Source organism: Rhipicephalus microplus, chromosome X, assembly GCF_043290135.1.
Source record: "Rhipicephalus microplus isolate Deutch F79 chromosome X, USDA_Rmic, whole genome shotgun sequence".
Lineage (NCBI taxonomy): Eukaryota > Metazoa > Arthropoda > Arachnida > Ixodida > Ixodidae > Rhipicephalus > Rhipicephalus microplus.
In genome coordinates, this window is record NC_134710.1 from 22,635,140 (window position 1) to 22,652,500 (window position 17,361).

General features: G+C 46.4%; 1 protein-coding gene across 4 annotated transcripts in view; it reads left to right on the forward strand.

Annotated features, from left to right (window-relative positions):
* Window positions 1-17,361, forward strand: part of LOC119175723 (uncharacterized) — a 194,346-nt gene that overhangs the window by 23,810 nt on the left and 153,175 nt on the right. The window contains exon 1 of one of the 4 annotated variants that reach the window (XM_075881952.1): window positions 5,890-6,292. The exons of the other annotated variants lie outside the window; for them this stretch is intronic. The gene's annotated coding sequence lies outside the window, so the exon portion shown is untranslated. Of the gene's footprint in view, window positions 1-5,889; window positions 6,293-17,361 lie in introns of those variants that run through there. 4 annotated transcript variants of the gene reach the window in all.

Sequence of the window (17,361 nt, forward strand, 5' to 3'; positions counted from 1 at the left end):
GCGTGCAGGCGTGGCCACGTGTCCGATATAATATCCGCCAACGCAGAGTTCGACGTTGGTTGGCAGAAAGGTGCACACCACGAAGGCGCACCTATAGGGACGCACGAACAGTTGGGGGTCCCCGAGGCCCGCCGAAAAAGTGGACCAAGCGTGTCCATGGCACCCAGTCGGCGTCACGAGCGCGTGTGAGACCCTGTGCGATTTACTATTATTGCATATTTTCTATAGGTTGTCAGCACATATCTGGCCACATAATCTCATTTCAGGCAAAACGCTGTCAATTTAATGTTCTATTGTCTAAGCAGTTATGTCTTTATTACGATATTAATTCATTCACATATATACGCCGGCTTAGCTCCTTGTTGTTCGAATCCTTAGCAATATTCCGGATTTCGATAGGGACGGCACCTCTCATATCCGGGGCCTTCGGGGCGTTCTGAAGCATATTATTGACTGTATGCGCAGGGCACTGCGAGCATATTGCGCGTCAGATTAAGGCCACAATATCAAGATAGTACATTCTTTTCTTTATTTTTTGTGGAGGCTAACCCCCGTATTCACAAACGCTCCCCGACTCGACTTTCACCCTCCACTTGACAGAGTTCAGCACTGCGCCACTGCTCGGCTGGAAATGACGCTGCGCTACTCAAGAATAGCAGAAAATTATCACTGATATGCAGTGACTTGCCCTGCCTAGAGATGACGCTCCCATCGGCTTTCTCAAGTGAAGGTGGAGCGTTGAGTGAAGGGGCGTTCTAGAATACAGGGGTTATTCTCGCTTGTTCCTAATGCATAAGTCAAATGTACAATGTTCAGCGTCTATTGAGTCCAGTTCAGAAGCGAAACGTGCATGTGTGTTTTTTAAGGGAGATTTCTAAAGGCAGCTTTTGTTTGGTTGATGTTGATGTAGCGGGCACAGTACGTTCTCAACCATGGCTACCAAGTGCTGCTGCGCTCCTCTCGCATGGGAATCCGGGAGATCGGGCTAGAAGGAGGATGAAGGCAATGCGCGTGCCATGCCTATTTCTCATAGATTCCAGTTAAACATCGAAAACTGCAAGAGACGCAGCCTAGTTATTCACTGAACGGAACTATATGCAGTTGTCGGAAAGCACAAACTCACTTCTCCCGATGTGCGCTGCGCACGTCAGAAGGGGAAATGAATGCCATGCCATAGAAACTATTAGAGAAGTGTACCCACTACAAGGAGTTTTCTTTAATTTCACCAAATAACAGTTGAAATTCCGGCTCTCCTCGAAAGACTGTGCGTTAGCACGCGATGGCGAAACCAAAGAGCATTTCGAAACTATGACAGAGCCTATACATGCACTGAAATGGCAAACTGGATGCTAAGACTACTCTGGCTAACCCCGTTGCGCGTGTCGCGCGCATCGAGTTAGCTCTCTGCGATGAGCGGTGCCGTCAAAGTGAGGTATCTGCTGGCGCATGGAGCCGATCTTCCAGTTGCGTGCAGCACGTCTCGCATACCCCTTCACTGCCGGAGCGCTAGCTGTATCGTGTGCGCGCGTTGGCTGTCGGCTTTCTTCGCACCCTGTATGCTTACGACAGTACATGGGAGCAAAAAAGAAAAAAAAATATGCCTAGTCAACGCGACGATGGCGAGCTCTTTTCGTTTCTTCGTGCAACGCGTACCTGCACCGGGGCTCGCTGCGCGGTTCAGCTCAAGGAAGGAGGCGGAAGCGAATCATGGCGCATTTGTTTGGTCGCTCATTAGAAACATGCAGACGCTTAGAACAGCACACTGGCGTTTCACGCGCAAGGCACATTAACAATATTCTCGTGCGTATAAGAAGGCTGCGCTGTCCGGGCCCGTAGAAGGTCACCTTCACGCTGTTTTGTGCTTCGCGGGGCTTATTTGTGGCGGTATCGCCGCAGGCAAAGGTGCCGGACGTTTGAGTCGTTGACAGGCTTCGTTTGCGCCGCTTCCCGAGAATTGCGAGCTTTAGTAATGCGTGTGCACCGTCCGTAACGGCTTTCCGTATGTAAGCAAGCTCGCTTCGCATGGTGCGCGTGAGCAGAACTTCTGCGCACGCGCTCAACACGAAACGTAGCTTTTTTTTTACGTACGCAACGCAGTTGTGCATGCTACGCTTATTTGAGGCGCACGCCGTGCACAGCACGTTGTGTACGCTGCATGCGAAGCGTGCTACAACACTTTTAGTTTAACGTACCTCGATGCGTCTCACTATAGATAAGGCGTACGCGAGTGTCTTTGCATGCTTATCAGCACCACCGACGACCGAAGTATGATATAGGTGCCATCATTAACGTGGCTTCTGTGATATGCACGCATGTTAACGGACAACAGCTTACAAGTCAGGCCGCGGCGTTATCTGTGCGCTTTTTTTTTAGCATCGTTCTCGGGAGAATTGGTTGCGCGCTATGATTACTCGTGTCCGTTCAACATTATGCATACTATGTGTATACATCGGAGAAGCTTGATGCATTATGTAAGAATGGCGTTAAATGGGGCGTGGCCAGGGTAGTAAAAACAGTGTTTTATCCAGCGCGGACATGCTAAGCATGCCCTGCAGCAACAGGTCCCAGTATACAGGCCGCCTTGACTCTGCAATTTATACTATAGCAGTATTTTCAAAACGTCAAAACTCGCACAGTGCTTAACGTGCGTCATGTTGCAACATGCTAACGAGCTTACTTTTTTTTGTACGGGGTTATTCGCCGAGAGGCGAAACAGAAAGACGAACGCGCTCTCGCACACAACCTGCCGAAGACGCCATGTCTTCCACCTCGTCAGGATGACAGAACGTACCGCTTGATTGTACCTTGTCTGGCACGGAAACATTGCCTTTCAATGTGGAGTCACGGATGTGGGAAGTACACAAGCCTTGTATCGCGGGTTTGCTGTGACTGTCCGTGTCGAGCGCCGCTGCATTCGCCATGGGCTGTCATTTCAGGTTTTGTTCGAGGTCTCGCGAGAACGCAACATAGTAAGCGTTGCGTTGCGTACGCAGCGTATTGTTTTGCGAGTACGCACGCATCTCCAAAATATGTACTGCGCATGCGCTCTTCTTTCCCGCAGCCCCATAGCGTACGTATATAGGCTCATTACGTACTCTCAACCAAGAGTGACTATTACTAAAGCTCGTTCATACGCAAGGCCTCTTGCGGGACGTCGTATAGTGTAGTGTCGGCCACACCGAAAGTTCTGGGGTGCAGCTTACGTTGATCGGCCATACCTTGATCGCGGTATGTGCTTCTGACAGGACGAGTCGCACTGACATTGGGGATTCGTCACGGTTAAGCTTTAACCGTGGTACACGCGTAAAATGGGTGCGTGTATATCAGCAATGTTATACTGCACAACTAAGAACGCTCAGGCCTCGCAAGTCGCTACTTGTTCGAATGTTCGACTGTGCCCGAATATTGGACTCATCAAGTGCATACTCGGCACAGCAGGACACAGAACTTGCGTGTATAAATTTATACATGGTAACTAGACTGGCCATGTACATGTCTGTAATTGGTGAACAAGCTCGCCAGACGACAAATTTGAAGACAAATACAATACACAATACACGCCTACGAAATTCGTACCTGGTGCTACGACATCGAACCTGGCGCTACGACATCGAAAAGATGTCGTAGCGCCAGGGTTTAAATGAATAGATTTTGCCTCCTTTGTAGCGTCTCTGTAGCTAACACAGCAATGTTACAGTTTGCGGTACATATTGCAGACAATATTCAATGATAGATACAAACATAGCCTTTTCCCTCAACCAAGCTTTACTAAGTAACGTTCCTGTTGTAGACAGTAATATTCAGACCTAAAAGACAATCATGCCAGGGAAAGTAAATAAACATACACCCTATACAGTCCTTGGCATTATTGTCTGTTAGATCTCATTAAAACTGTGTCTTACAAAGAGAGCGAGCCTTTATATGTACACTTCTTTCCTTCAATCTTGTTGTACGGGACTTTAGAAGGATGCCTTGGAATGAGGAGAAAGTCGTACTTTATACTCGTGCCGGCATATGGTGTCCAGGTGAGCCGAGAAGAGGTGATTGGTAAATTGAAGGCGTCAATTGCAACATATATACGTTTGTATTGATCTTTGTAACTTAGGAGAATATAATTAATCATTAAACAACTCTACTACTAGAAAAACCTCTAGGGTCGTTTATTTCTCGCTATGATTTGTATATATATATATATATATATATATATATATAGTGGGAGTAATAATTCAATGGGCCAGTTAGTCTTTGTGAAGGTATGGGATATGGCACAACGGGAGCGTTGTCAACAAGGATAAATATATTTATTTCCCAACAGTTTCGGGAGGGGTCCTCCCTTAATCAGGGGAGGACCCCTCCCCTGATCAGTATAACTCATCCCCTGATGAAGAAAGGACCCCTCCCGAAACTGTTGGGAAATAAATATATTTATCCTTGTTGACAACGCTCCCGTTGTGCCATATCCCATACCTTCATATATTTATATATATATATATATATATATATATATATATATATATATATATATATATATATATATATATATATATATATATATATATATATATATATATATATATATATAATATTCAAATTGAGTATGATTCAGCGAGCGATAGAACAGAAAATGACAGGGGTAACCTTAAGAGACCAGCAGATAGCATAGTGGGTCAGGTAGCTAAACGAGGGTAAGGATATCGTAGTTGAAATCAAGAAGAATGAACATGGGCCGGTCACGCAGCGTGTTGGCAAGATAACTTCTAGTGAATAAGAGTAACTGCCGGGACTCACAGAGAAGTCAAGCGGGTGAGGGTACAGACAGAGAAAGTTAGCTGGGCAGATGAGATTAGGAAGTTTGCGGGTACAAAGTGGCAGGGCAGCAGCGAGCACAGGACCGAGTTGACTGCCGAAACATGGGAAAGGCCTTTGTCCTGCATGGGGCGTGATCAGGCTTACGATATATAAACAGGGCACGATAACACGTATACACTTCTACAGTAGTTTAAAATTTTATCATGTAAGATACTGCGCCTGGTAGAGTTCGAGCGAAGTTGCATTTTAACCTGATAGTTTAAAGTAAGGCAAGCTATTACTCGATATTTTTATTGTTGCGCACATTGAATTTTCTACATGTTTTTTTTCCTCGTCGAGAGAAGTAATAATGAATAAGATATACGCTATAGCTCTGTTAGCGGCCACGCGTTAATTTGTGCTTAGCATCAAAAGCACCGGTGGAATAGAGATGATTACTTTGTGGTTCCTCATCGACGAGCACTCAGTTCCCTGGCCGTGCACATGCTGGCAGCATTTTCTTTATGTTCACTGTTCTTTTTTGTTCAGTTGATAAATGTTGTGGTTCTCGTGCTTTGGCCACGTGACTTATCAGTTCTAAATGAGGTTGTGTGTCCTTTCATGTAAAGCAACGCTTGAAAGCAGTTCCTAAAGTTCTCCCTCTCTCACAGTGCAAAGTAGCACAACGTGGAACCTCCCGACACTTCATTGCTTCTTGCTGTCTACCTTTATCTTTAAAATTTTGCAGTCACTTTTGCGTACACTAGACTCCTGATTCACGAGGTTTATTGTGCAAACAATTCACATTAGAGTTTCAAGCAGGTGTCATTGTTCTGTTGTATACTGGTAAAAGATCGCCATAGTCTTATGGTAACACACCAGGGTTGTCCTTGATTGCAGGATGTTCCCCGTTTGGCATAGGGCACCATTGAAGCCGTAGTTACAAACATTACCGACGCCATGGCTCAACGCCTTGCCGCGGTGGTCTAGTGGCTAAGGTACTCGGCACCTGACCAGCAGGTTGCGGGATCGAATCCGGCTGCGGCCGCTGCACTTTCGGTGGAGGCGGAAATGCTGTAGGCCCGTGTCCCAGATTCGGGTGCACGTTAAAGAACCCCAGGTGGTCAAAATTTCTAAAGCCCTTCACTACGATGTCTCTCACTAATGATGGCTTTGGGACGTAAAACCCCAACAATTATTATCTGATGGTACACTGCAAAAAGATCTCTCTTGAACGGCCCCGAAAATTCGCGTGTGACAAAAGTTTAAGGTCGCTACGCTGCCTTACACGTCCTGTCTTGGCGGACGTGTTCGAGGGCTGCTCGTCCATGGCGTATACACTGCGTTGACTTGGCACACTGCCGACTAGACCCCGCGCATATCTGCATGTAGAGCGCGAGTCCTCAGCGCGTGCAGACGAGAGCGCCATAAACGAAAAACCTCCAGCAGTGAAGCAGCTACGTCGAAGATTTTCTCCGCGTGTGGCAGTGAACCTTGAATCCGCGTGAGTAGGCTTACTCTACATTTTGTGGTAGCGTGCTCGCTCGTCTGCGTATATTTATTTTGTTTTGTATCAAACACGTGTGTCTTGGCCTTGTTCATTCGTCCCTCCTCACTGCGGTAGCGTTATTGTACCATCCCAATGCAGCTCGACGTCGTGCGTTAAATTCTAGCCAATGAGGTCCAGTTTTGGCAGAGCCGGGACGCGAAGTTACTCTTGTAGAATGTGCGAGGTCGTTGAAATCCCGGGCTGACCAAAATAAACCACCGCCCCCTACACGACACGCATCAATATTACCAAAATCCCTCAATGCTTTAAATGACTCTGATACTACTTGGTTGTTTTGTTGCGCGAAAGTAGAGACTCAATTTTACTCTCAGTATTGCTTTACGCGTGGTGTAGCGGCTGCATTTTCCATGGAGTCGAAAATGCTGTAGGCCCGAATGCTCTGATTTGGATGCACGTTGAAGTAACTTAGGCGTTCGAAATTTCCGCAGCCCACTACTACGGCGTTTCTCATGATCATATGGTGATTTTGGGACGTTAAACCGCACACATCATTCATTACTTTACACGTGATGACAATGAGAATAACTGTACAAGCCTTTGACAAATATTCGCCCGCCTTATTCGCACAGGTAAACTTGGATGATACGACGACAGCCTCTCTCGGCCTTCGGCACCGACCTGAGGAATCAAGGCACGCTTTACACGGGGCCACGTTGCCCTTAGTTTTGTGTAGGTCCTTCTTGGGCGGCACCTACACCTCACTTCCGGGCTGCATTTTCAAGCAGATTTGTTTTCAGTAGGTTTTGCGCACATATATTTCACGCACGTTTATTTCAGTTCGTCTTAAGCGGAATGCGGTTATACGGACTCATATATCATTGAGCGCTATAGTTCTGTTTGCAGCACTGACTTCGTGAAGCTCGCCAGCAAAAGAACCAGTGCAATAGTACGAAATGGCGCCTTTAACACGATCATTCCGTGGGCTGCAGGGCGTTCTGCAACTCAGATTTCTTAGTTGGCAGACGCCGAGTCCTTTCACTGAGCGGTACAGGTCTACTACACGTAAAAGGTAAGCAAAACGTTTCGTTGAGGTTTTGCCAAATTTGTAGGACGTGAACGCTTGGGCAACGAGCCATTCAGCATCTGTCTTCAAGTAGTAGCTCCTCGAATGCGTTTTGTTGCACGTATGTCACGAAACAATGTTTCCTTGACTTGCGATTGCTTAGTGCAAGCGAACACTGAGGACAGCCTTTTGGCAAAATGAAATCACTGTTAACGATAATTTTCAAGTGTTGTTGGGGCTAATTTAAACACAACTCTAAAAAGCCTAATTTATAACAACAGGCCGATGAGAGTTGTATTACCCAAACATTTTGTGCCACAGTGCACTATGAGGATTCGTCGGCGAAAGCAAATTGGACATCAAAAGGCGTCGCTTGTTGTTCGAAAAACATCCCGGGTCTGTGCTGTGTGAAATGTGATAGAAGAGGAAACGACCGGGTACGAATGACTGATTGCTGTCCCGCTGAGCGGGCGTTTCATGTGGGAAGTTCGCGCGCTCCATTCATGACGCCTGACAATAACAAAAACATTTATCTTCGTTCTTCTATTTGTTATTTTTGCACAACTCTATAGGCCTTGCACACACTGTGTAAACTTCCCAACTTCGCGTTATATTAAGTGCCTGGAGATGTAGCTAAAAAGCTGTTTCATTCTTGCTTTTAATATATTTGTTTGCGAGTAACGTAAGTTCAACTTGATGTACGGAGCATGTATACCTTCCCATTACACGCTTGAGGCAATAGCTTCGATTTTGCCGGAGATCAGAAGCGTTGTAAAAGTAAGTAAAAAGAGAGAGAGCGGGGGGGGGGGGGGGGGGGCAGGTCGGAGGGGAAGTAGGGCGCCAGAAAACTCCACTTTTACTTCAATGTGGGAATGATTCGCATGAGAAAAATGCACTGTGCGTCGAACCTATAGATGAGTGTTGCGTGAACACCATCTCGAAGCATGCAGCCAGCGCGAAAAAGGCTGCAGCATAAATCAGCGGCGTACGAGACACTTTCCAGCACTCGACTTGTCTAGCAAGACTAACAAAACGAGTCTCGGAGGGAAAGTGTCCGCGAACATGACGTGAAATGAAATCTGTACAGAGCCGGGAAACCGAGGCGGAGAACGTGTAGCGTGTGTCAGTGAACACTGCAGCTCTCTCATGCTATCTTCCCGAAACTTGATATAGGTACAACAATTTTTTATATCTTGTCGTTTCGCACGGTCGCCTCTCTGTCTCTCTTTCTCTCGCTGGTCGCGAGACGTCCTTCAACGACCATCGTGGCGTCGAGCCTTGTCTGGGTCGCGCGGCGTGTCGTGCAGCCGAAGATACACCACAAACAATCGCCGGAGCGTCACCGCGAAGAGCGCGAACTGGCAGCAATCACGTGCACGCTGCGTTTCAACTTTCAGGCGCCAGCGCGAAGGGAAGCGCGACGGGGGTTGGGGTTTTTTATTTTGGCAGTAATATTTTCTTTAAGCCGACAGCGCGTGGATTCGTGGGCTGTTTCATTCAGAGCGGAGATGCAAACACTCAATTTCACGCGTGTCTTGTCGTTCAGTTACAATATATGGCCGATTATATGGGTGGAAGCACTTACGTAAACTCTAACCTGGCTTGCATCTGTATAGATCAAGTAACTGGAAAGCATTGAGCTGGATCACGAGGGTAACTCTCGCTCAACCTATGGGGAGGCTGGTAAGGTGGGCTACTTTACGATTCTGTTATGCTCTTTATGCCGCTCGCAGTGCGGAGATGTATGGCAGCATGGACGCAGACCTTGACGCCAGGGCGGTGCGGTAATACGCCGAGGAGAGCATCCGCAGATTTGTCGAACAAGTCACAAATGCGCCAGATTGGTTGCCTAATGTATAATTGCTGTTGTATATTAGATTTATTCAGCAGGGTGTTCTGTAAGAGAGGATATTGTTTTTAACGTTTTACTTTTTTATGTCTCGTTTATGATGTGTTCAGAAAACAGCGTAAAAACGCACAGGACACCTATAGAAAGGAAACGCAGACTATATGCTTTCTGTGCGTCCTGTGCTTTCTCGTGCTGTCTGTCATGTACAACCGAGAATCCTAGCTCTCCGCACTATAAGTATGCATTATAAGCGGTAATAAAGAAAAAAAAACGATATACACAGCTCTAGGCTGTGGAGAGCAGCAGATCGCGAATAGCAATTCCAAAGTTGCTCGAGGGTAGATATAGCAGCCGTTTAATCTAATGGAGACAAACAAAGATTTCCAGTGCCTGTTACAAACAGGCCGCCTCAAGCCGTTCTGCACCGAAAAGGAGGGGGAATAAACAATGCTTTGTACCGCGAACATTGCACAATCTGCGGTGTGCGGTCGCTGCTTTGATTAACTTTAGATGAGGAAGGGAATAGTGTCTTCTTTCCAGTAGGGAGTGTTTCAATATGGTGGCCTAGCTGATTGGTATATCTTAACTCTCATCAGATTATCGAGCTATGGCGGCAACAAATCCTGTCTGGTATGCTCTCGGGTGAGGTCCTGTGTGTACTTCTACGTTCGTTTCATGCGTCTTATTTGTGTTCAATAATATGTGCACTTTAACGTCTCAAAATTACGATATGATTAGAAGCTAGACCGAGTAGCTATGCGTCCATCTTGGCTGATGCAGGGCACACGAGACGACGATGAAGAAAAAGAAACACAAATGCTGAACACGCTATGGTTATGAGAGGCGCAGCAGTGAAGGGCTGGAAAAATTCAGATTACCGGGGGGTTCTTTATTGCGCACCTAAATTGATGTTCACAGGCATCAAACGTTTTTGCCTTCATCGAAAAGGCAGCCGATGCAGTCGGAATTCGATCCCTCGACCTCGGGGTTAGCAGTCGATTGCCATAACCAGTAGACCACCGCGGCGGGATCTTTGTCACTGCAGCTATCAACGTCAAGTGAATGCACTCTCCTTAATTGAAAGGAAATCGCTTAATTGAAGGCGCTAGTCCTTGTGTTTTTATGTGTGTTGTGTTTTATTTTTACGCAGAGCAATAAAATACCGACTAGCTCAATTTCACAATGTACTTAATAAAATGCCTATTGAATAATTCATATCAACTATTTTCTTTTTTATTTACATATTTGGTGATCTCTTTCTATTTTGAGTAAAATTTGTGAGCGTAATGTGTACCATACGGGAATGCCTCATTTTGACGTGGCTTGCGACGTTTCCATCCCATTTTTTATGTTCGCTTCAAAACAAGAGAACGAAGGCGCCTGCCGCGCGGCGTGTCACGCGCGTTTTTTGCCGCTGGTGAGTAAACGTATACCCTTCGTATGGAAGACGGACCCGTTGCTCTCGTGGCGCGAAAATCATGCCTCGCGACAGTTTGCGGAGTTTCCGTTCAGCCATTCGTGTTTTTCCGCTAGTATCTTCAGATTGAACAAGGTCTGCTCGGGTGCTGAAACCAGCTAGTGGCTGTATATTTAGGCGATATGTCGCTGTTCGAGCCAATTTATTATAATACACGTATATTTTGCTACACGTATTGGACGGCTTGCAAATGGAGCTCGCTAGGCTGTATGTGCATATACTTGCTTTAATCTGGAAAATTCGGATAGTTGAAACTTGCATACTTTCTTTAACATTCTGACTCCAACCTTTGACGGTCGTTGTGCTTCTGCATATAGAAGCTGCCATACTTTTCTACTTATGCTATGGTATACACACAGAACAAACACTGACCCCAATCGACCCTCAGGAACGTGGGATATTTTCTAGGGCATGAGAAACGTTCTCACAGAAATAATGAAGAAAGAACACTCGATGATGAGTACACCGGAAGTTTGTGTCACTACCTCGCAAGACGGAGCAAAGCAGAGGGTGCGTGCACGGTCGTCCAACATTTCACGTCGTTGCGGCAGGCGGTGTAATGTCCTCGCGCCCATTATCTCGTTGCACCTGATCTCTCCGTAACGTGGTGGCGGTTGTTTTTCTTAGGCGTCCGGGTCGGGTCGAGAGAAAGGAAGCAGGCCATTTTTTTTTCTGATCGCGGCTGGCCGGGATACCGGAGAAAGTCGGTGGTGGAACGGTGGGCCATTAATTAGGGAAAACGACGCGCGTGCACGTATCTCTTGAAACCATCGGCGCGGCTATGTCGGCGGCACCTGGGCACTCGAGGAGGAGGGGAGGGTCGGCCTTCGCACAAGTGTGCGGAGCGAATGCAATACCGGCGCGAGAGGCTCGCGCTGTCGATCGCTAGCCACAAGCAGGCGCGACTCGCTGGCGCGATGGCGACAAAGGGGCGTCCGTCGGAGGGGTAGCGCGGCAGCGCACTTTATTTGATAACACGCGTGAGAAATAGCGAGCGCCCAAGGAGCATTCGCACTGCGGACAAAAGGAGGGACCACCTCGGAGAAAATTCGTCTGCCCGCATGTAGCTACATTGAATGCGAACGAGTTGTGATCGCGACAAGCACATTCGAATGCTTGTCGCCAGTCCGTCTTCGCCTAGCAGGTGTCAAGGCCTACTGCTATCTCGGCTCGAGTGTGCAGGGCCGGCCGCCTCGTGTCTGCGTCGGCGCAGAACTCGCGTACGCGCGCCCTTTCCGGGCTGCTCTGATTTGCCTTCGTGTATCTGGTGAATTTCATCCGCGCGAGACCAAGTTGAAAAATTCTTGCTTCCGAGGTTGGGTGCAACGCTCGACGTCGAAAGATGTTGTTCTGTGCAAGCTCTTTAAAGAGTGTACATAATAAATGCTATAATGAGATTTTATTCTTTCTTTTGAGCAATGCATCGAGCTTTTCTGGGACCATGATACTGGCCCGCATGTACAATGTTGCACCCGCCGTAGACTATTCAATCTTCAATTTCGAAAGTCTTCATTTTCAAATTCTTAGTTGTGTAAATTGAGTCACCGACGTTACGTAGATGATGTGAACTATTCGTTGACAACAACCAAAATATTCGCGGTCTGCCTAATTTCGCAAGTGCTCTCCCTCTTGTCGAAGTTGTGTGGCAGAAGTGCATTTGTCTCCCGGCCATGGTTCAGCGGGCACGTGCAGATTTTCAGGCAACGTTGTTACCATGACGTTTCCTTTGTAACAATCCTAAGCCTGAGAAAACGGTTTAATTTCTGGGGCACTTGAAACGAACTGAACAATATTATTGAAAACCTCGAAACAAAGACATTTCTGTATTCGTAATTAGGAGCTTATAACACTGCTGCTTTTGACATGTCATTATGACTTGATGATTGGCTTGTAAGCATGCAAAGCTTGTGCTTCAGTCGTCCGAGACACAAAAGTATGCGTCTACATTCCTTGAAGAATACGTGTAGTCCAAGAAGAGAGCAAAAGAAAGATCGGCAGTCATTGTAAAATAAGTTAGTCGTGGGGCCGTCTTAACGAGGAGACAGTCACTCTTCTTGTTTTTTTTTTTTCTCTTTTAAGTAAAGTGTGGCCTCAGACGCATTTCTATGGCTCGCTCTGTGTCTGCTGAAGCAGAAACAGGATTATTGGTCACAGCGGGAAAAAAAAATTGTGGATGATGCGAAAAGTAGATACACGAATAATAGAGCGGATATGTGAGCATGCCTGATCACATTACTCCTGTTGCTGGGTGATAAGTGTTGTATGAACAGTTATCACGTAAACACGCGAAACGGCACATAGTGCCACACGTATACGCATATACACAGTAACTATGTTGACAAGCTTTCGTTAGCGTCTGTGTGCTTCAGAGACATCAGGTGCTGTAGTGCATTGCCATGTGCCAAACATGTGGGGCTCAGCTCGAGGTCATGTGTTTGATTACGGCACTCGTGACCACGCTTCGTTATGGCTAAAGTACAATAGCTTTCGTGTAATTTCAGTGCACGCTCAAGGAACCAAGGGCTAGAAATATTAATCTGTATCACCCCCTCCTTGTATTGCTTAAATTCTAACTATGCATTAGAAGCGTATTAAAGAAAAATGACAAAAAAACCTGAGACCTAATGAAGATTAAGCATGTGAATTCTATTGTTGATGTTGTTGTAGTTGTTGATGTTGTTGTTGTTGTTTTAAAGAGCAGCGTCACAGGCCACTTGGTACATTCGAGAACGTGCTGCAAATATCCATGAGCATCACAGAGATAATAATATGGGGGGCTTAACGTCCGAGAACCACCATAGGATTATGAGAGACGCCGTAGTGGAGGGCTCTGGTAATTTCGATCACCTGGGGTTCCTTAACGTGCACCCAAGTGTGAGCACACGGGCCTACAGCATTTTCGCCTAGATTGAAAACGCAGCCGCCGCAGCCGGGATTTGATCGTGCAACCAGCAGCCGAGTGCCTTATTGACTAGGCCACCACGGCGGGGGCATCATACAGATACTACTTGCTGGCTCTCTCTCGCATGGTTCATTGTACTATGTATACACACTACGAGTGGGAAAGAGGATAGCTGTGCATATTTTCAATTGTCAGCGATTACTTTGCGCCAGTACTGACCGTCCTTCTTTAGCTGCGCCAGTTTGCCTGGAGCCGCCGACGTGCAGGAAGCAGTTTCTTTTGTTTTGTGTATGTGTACATGAGCAAGGCACCCACCTTGCTACTTCACCTATATTCGTGCAGCTTTATTTAGGCTGAAACATTGCCCTTGCGTTTTTTGGGGGTCATGTGCGATGGCTCAAAGATGTTTTTTTTTTTTTGCGAAACGTCTCCTTTCTCCACTGGCGAACATCCAAACAGGGTTGCGGCCTTTCTCAATGAGACACGCAACCACTTATTTTGACACTTCAGTAGTGACCTAGGACTGTGTTACTGGAAAAATTTGTGAACTGAGAGAACTGAGTGTGCAGTGGCTTTAATTCACTTTCCGCGATCTCACGATGAATGGGTCTGTCACAGCACGAAGTATGTGACATGCGGGCATCCACAAAAACTTTTAAGGTTCTTCGAATGACCTCAGGAGTCACTGCGTTGGTCCTGACGAGTGTTTAACCAGACGCACTAAGCAGAGTGAACTCGTGAGCATGCACATCTTTTGGCACGCCAGAAGGAGATCGGTTGAGTTTTCTCGGAACCGAAGAAGTTTAGGTGCTAGTTGGGTATTGCGAAAAGAGCAATAAATTAGAAAGTGCTCTTCAAAGGAGGTTGGAGCAGGTGAACGTACTGCCCCACTTTGCCTTCGCCTCCTAACGACTCCGAAATCTTCAAGGCCAGTAATCTAGCATGATGGTGAATGATTGCGTTGTATGCGCCACGTGTGCTGACAGTTATGAATCGCTCTTTACCAAGAAAGTGTGTGGCCCGTGAACCAGTAAGGAATACTTCTTCAACCCGTCGTCTATCAGTGCTTTACAGTTGACGGCTATCTCGGCAGTTTATCAGTGCAGTAGCAGAGTGAACGTGTGACGTCAGTGTTTTAGAGCGCCGTCATGACAAACTGAAAGATAGATGGTAAATGCTGTACGAGACATGTCTGTAAACGGATTTCTGCGAGCAAGACTCATTGTGCCGAGGCGCGAACCGGTTTTTTCTGCTTCTCTTGGACGCCAGTCTAGCAGCTGCTTCCTCGAACATTGCCTGGCCGCGTATCGTTAGGGGGCCGTATGAATAATGCACCAGGGGCAATTATTTCTCCCAACACCCGTGGGAAAACATTTGTTTAGACCAATGCACGGGTGTTCAAGCGGTTGTATGTAGTCACGCGAGGCATATACCGCATCGGTCCCCTTTTCGACAGGTTTGCCATCCCCCCCCCCCCTCTTATTTCGTTGCGTTAGCAAAGGGATAGACCTGGAATCGCAGCGGCGAACGTTGAGCTTGGGCGCTGAATATCACAAACCCGCCACGGCGGTTGTCTGCGCTATGCATTCAACGGCTAAAAACGATGACATGGTGGGTTAAATTCGCGGCGCCGCACTTTGGTGTAGAAGTATAATTAGAATAAAAAAAAACAATTTTTGACTTAGGCGCATGCTAAGGTATACCAGTACATCCCAGTACATCCCAATCAGAGTGGAGCCCTTTGACACCGCCTCTTATGTAGTTACCATTTATGACACTACCGGTAAACTACCGCGAAATTTCATTTTGCGCGACATGGTTACACATATTCCACTTACGCAGCCTTCGCGAAGGTTCAGGATAGATTACTTTGTGATGTTTTTAATAGCAGACGTTAAACAAAACATATAATCAGGTGACGTGACCACCTGGTGGTCAGCGGACATCAAAACACTCCAAGCAAGTCATCTTGGAGAGTCATCAGTGTTCCGCTGGTGGTGGTGGCCACCGCGTAGTCGAGAGGGCACGCCGGCAAGCCACGCGTTCTGGGTCATCCGTCACTGGGTCGTACGTCTGGGTCATCCTGCAGTTGAAATCGTTGTTTTTCTTTGTGTACAAGAGACATCCTTCCACATGAACTTTTTGTGAAGTATTGACTATTTTATGATCTGTAATGTAGCTTATAACCAAACTAAGCCATCCAGCATGTATATACTAAAAAATGGATTGAATTTTCTGAGGAAAATGAATTCTCAACATATATAAAGAATACTTGTAGTTACGCTTTTTGCGCGTTCTAAGCATCGTTGAAGTTGAGCTGAAATACCACTCTTTATTCTATAAAGACTACACAGGGTTAGTGTATTCAAGTTGCTGGTTATTTGAGTTACGTTCATAAGGCTCCTACTGCGCTATGGCCTATAGTGTGAGCGAGAAAATAAAAAAAAAAACTGGTATTTTTGTCAACCATCAGCTGGACCTTCTCCTTCAGAACTACATTAGGACTGTACTGACATGTATGAAAGTGTGAAATGAAACCTGCTGCTCCGGATGAGTCCATTTATATGTCGATGTAACGAGGAAGCCTAGTAGGCAGGAATTAATTAACCGACAACTCGACGCGCACGAACGTCGAAGGCGAGAACAATTTCTGTGGAAATCCGCGCGATTAAAGAAACTTGATAAAAGTGTGGTTTACGTTCACCCGACAGTAACCCGAATTGAATTAAGTACCACTGGGCAGATCATTACTTTTCCATTTTGTAAACATTTGCATGGCTTATTCAGATCGTGGCATAGTTTGTGGTTGAAATTACGGCCATTTTACGCTTCGTCCGCAGTGATATTGCGCCGTATTTTAGTTGAAAAAGGGCAAACTTGTGAACTAATTGGTGCCGCAGAGCGTTTTGTATTGTTCACTCGAGCATGCGGTATGAAAATCTCTCAATGCTAGATGCGTTATACAGGGGAATGTTTAAATTAATACGAACTATAACGTAGCTTGGCATACAATGTCAGCTAAAACATCACTGAAGCAGGTGAGCACAGAAAAAAAAAAACGTAACGCGAGGCGTCGGAAGTGGAATGCTGTATAAGCGGCTATGCTACGCGTTATGAGCTAAAGATTTCATTAAAAGGGCATGGATTATTATGGGAGCTGTGTGCGCAGGAAGGTGATTTCTGCCTTCGAGTGTGCGTTGTAAGAGTAACCAGCCACGCTTGCATAACGGAACACCAAAACCTTGTTACGATGACCTAGCCCTACCGAGGTGATATGCAGACTAAACAATTGCATTATCAAGGAAAAGATGATTAAGAATGTGGTGCCGAAAAATCCGTAGTTTACCGAAGTAGTCTGTTGATATTAAGGAGTACAAACACTTTACCAAATTTAGGGCATTTATTTGAATGCTATCCCGTCTCACTCTAGTCGAATTTATTCGTACATTCTAATGATGCTAACAATTGGAAAGGCGCATAGTTTCGCATTTTATTGTAATGACCGTGCTTGTTTTAGTTTTTTTCTCATTACCAAAAATTTGAACAGATCCGCATAGCATTCAGTAAATGCGCCCCGCCGTGGTGGTCTAGTGGATAAGGTACTCGGCTGCTGACCCGCAGGTCGCGTGATCGAATCCCGGCTGTGGAGGCTGCATTTCCGATTGAGGCGGAAATGTTTATGCCCGTGTGCTCAGATTTGGGTGCACGTTAAACAGCCCCATGTGGTTGAAATTTTCGGAGCCCTCCACTACGGCGTCTCTCATAATCATAT